This window comes from Octopus bimaculoides, chromosome 27 (genome assembly GCF_001194135.2).
Source record: "Octopus bimaculoides isolate UCB-OBI-ISO-001 chromosome 27, ASM119413v2, whole genome shotgun sequence".
NCBI classification, from domain to species: Eukaryota; Metazoa; Mollusca; class Cephalopoda; order Octopoda; family Octopodidae; genus Octopus; species Octopus bimaculoides.
Window position 1 is genome coordinate 1,007,360 of NC_069007.1, and position 3,271 is coordinate 1,010,630.

At 31.5% G+C, this 3,271-nt stretch overlaps 1 long non-coding RNA gene across 1 annotated transcript in view; it reads right to left on the bottom strand.

The window, feature by feature from the left end:
• Positions 1-3,263, bottom strand: part of LOC128250965 (uncharacterized) — a 701,915-nt gene extending 698,652 nt beyond the window's left edge. Inside the window, exon 1 of the long non-coding RNA XR_008266884.1 lies at positions 2,777-3,263. This is a non-coding gene — a long non-coding RNA (uncharacterized LOC128250965). The remainder of the gene's footprint in view (positions 1-2,776) is intronic.
• Between the last annotated feature and the right edge of the window lie 8 nt (positions 3,264-3,271).

A 3,271-nucleotide genomic window follows, 5' to 3' on the forward strand; every position in this document is an offset into this window, starting at 1 on the left:
TATATATATATATATATATATATATATATATATATATATATATATATATATATATATGTATGTATATATGTATGTATATATATATATATATATATATGTGTTTGTGTGTGTGTACATAATATATGTATATGTGCCTATATACATATGTATATCGCTGTTTCTGTTACTCCCTCTCACTGTCTCCTTCTCTCTGTATATATATATGTGTGTGTGTGTGTGTGTGTGTGTGTGTGTGTGTTTGTGTGAGTGTGTAGAAGCACAGAGACAAACAGGCACACTCATACGTACGTTCGCGTCGCATACGTTCACATATTTATATACACACACACACACACACACACGGACATACCACAAGCACATGCACACGCAAACATACATTCTCAATCTCTCGTGCAAACACGAAAATGCGTTTCCAGTCGATAATGCTGAAACTCATAGTATTCAGATGATGTCAGTAGAAAGTCGATGATGATGATGATGATGACGATGATGACGATGATGACGATGATGATGATGACGATGACGATGGCGAGCGATGATGATGATGATATTCATCATGATGATAGATGTTAATGGTGATGATGATGCTGGCGATAATATGACACAAGGCCACAAGAGATCATATGTAGACTCGGGTGGGGTGGGTGGCGATAGAGGATTAATCGATATATATATATATAAGCAATGTTAATTCTATATATATGTGTGTGTGTGTGTATGTGTGTGTGTGTGTGCGTGTATATATGAATGTGTATCCATACGCATACACACAAACATATATACATACTCATGTATATATGTATGTATGTATGTATGTGTATATATATGCATATATACCCGTACAGAAAGATATGTAAATATAATCTATTTATCTATCGATAGATAGTTGGGTAGAATAGGTAGATAGATACAAAGAAAAGGGGAGTCTGAAAGAGGGGGTGAGAGAGAGAGAGAGAGAGAGAGATCAACAGGAAGAAGGAAAGGACGATAGATAGACAGACAGGCCGACAGATAGGTAGGTAGGTATGTAGGTATATATATATATGCAGAGAGAGATAAATAGATAGACAGACATATAGATAGATAGATAGATAGATGCACAGATAGCTAGCTACCTAGATAGATAGATAGATAGATAGATAGATAGATACATACATACATACATACATGGCTAGATGAATAGATAGATAGATAGATAGATAGATAGATAGATAGATAGATAGATAGATAGATAGATAGATAGATAAATAGATAGATGGATAGATGGATAGATACATAGATAAAAATATTTATAAAGACATAATTAGATTTTTAGTGTACATTTGTTAATATGTGGTGTATTAATTAAGCACAAGGGAAAATTACTGTTGCAGAGTTCGCGTTTAGCAACCTAAACTTTACTGAATGAATTCGCGTGTATGTTTGTGTGTGGGGAGACGAACTGAAATTACATAAACAGACGCATATATAGTCACATTCATACAAACACACACAGCGACTCCACACACACTCATATATATATATAGACTCACACACATGTAAAAGACATGTATGTGTACTAGAATGTCTGTGTGTATGTGTGTGCGCGTGTAAAAGGAATCGAATCTATGCCATCTTTCCACCTATCTATCTACCTATCGATCTATCTGTCTGACTGACAGTTTGTAGGTATGTCTGTCTGGCTGTCTGTCTGTGTCTATCTATCAGCTACATCGCTTTCACTCTCACACTCTCACTCTCTCTTTCTCATCCCTTGTTTCTCTATCTTTCTCACCGTCTTTCTTTCTTTCTTTCTCTCTCTCTCTCCCTCTCTTTCTACATATATATATCATGAGGAAGTATCTCTAAACACATACATTAAAGAGTTACATACATACAAACACATATACAATATGTGCATAATTATAATGATATACATACATTTATATACATAGATACACATGCATATATATCTATACACACATGTATTTATACATATATACATATATATTTATTTATATATATATATATATATACATAAGTATATATGTATGAATATATATGTGTATATATATACATATATATATATATATACATACATATATATATATATACTTATGTATATATATATGCATATACATACGATGCAAGCATATATAGATATGAATACAGGTATATATACGCGATACATATACGTGTAATAAAAATGTGTGCACATTCATATACGTACATGCCGACATTTATACATATACATATATACATACATATATATATATATATATATATATAGATATACATATATATATAGATATACATATATATATATGTATGTATATATGTATGTATGTATGTATGTATATATATATCTGCATACATGCATACGTACAGACAAACGAACACACACGCATACATGTAACGTAGATAGGTAGAAAAATGTGGAACCTAGCGAGAGAGACGAGTTCAATTCCATCGGCTACACACACACGTGCATGTATACTCAAACACACACACATACACACACAGAAACATGCATACACGTGCAGAAGTATCACAACAGGTTAAAGGTAACGCAATATCAGTGTAATATTAGCTCTTCCATAAATTGGATTTATTTGTGTAAATAAATTTTATGACTTGAATAAGAAGAAAAATTAATTACGGTAATAATAACCTCTATAATCGAAGAATATTATTATTATTAATATTATTAATAATAATCATAATATTCTTAATTTGGTTTGGTTAGAAAAAAAAATATTTGGAATGTAAAAAGAAGAATATTAACTCTTTGACTTACCTTTCAGGGAGCACATTGTTAGAGTTAAAAAAATATTTTATATACATTGATATATATATTTATGTACATATATATACACATATATATATATGTATATGTATATGTATATATATGTGTGTATATATATATATAAATATATATATATCTTTAGCAATACGCTTGAGTAATATATTCACAAATATTTTGGTAAATATTAACCATTATTATTTTTTTGCAACTGGTTGTTGTGGTTTTTGATGTGGTTTGATGTTGTTGATAAATATGTTTGAAGGTGTTGGGGGGGTGACGGTGGAAAGGGTTTTCATGTGAGGGAGAGAAGGGAATGGGGTTGAGTGTGGGTTAAATATGACGGCTCGCTGTTGTTTGTGTTGATGTGATGCGGCGGTGGAGGTGAACAGACCTCACTTAGGATTTCCGCTCACTTTAGGTAAAAGATAATTATTTACAATTATACATATATATGTGTGTGTGTGTGTGTGTGTGTGTGTGTGTGTG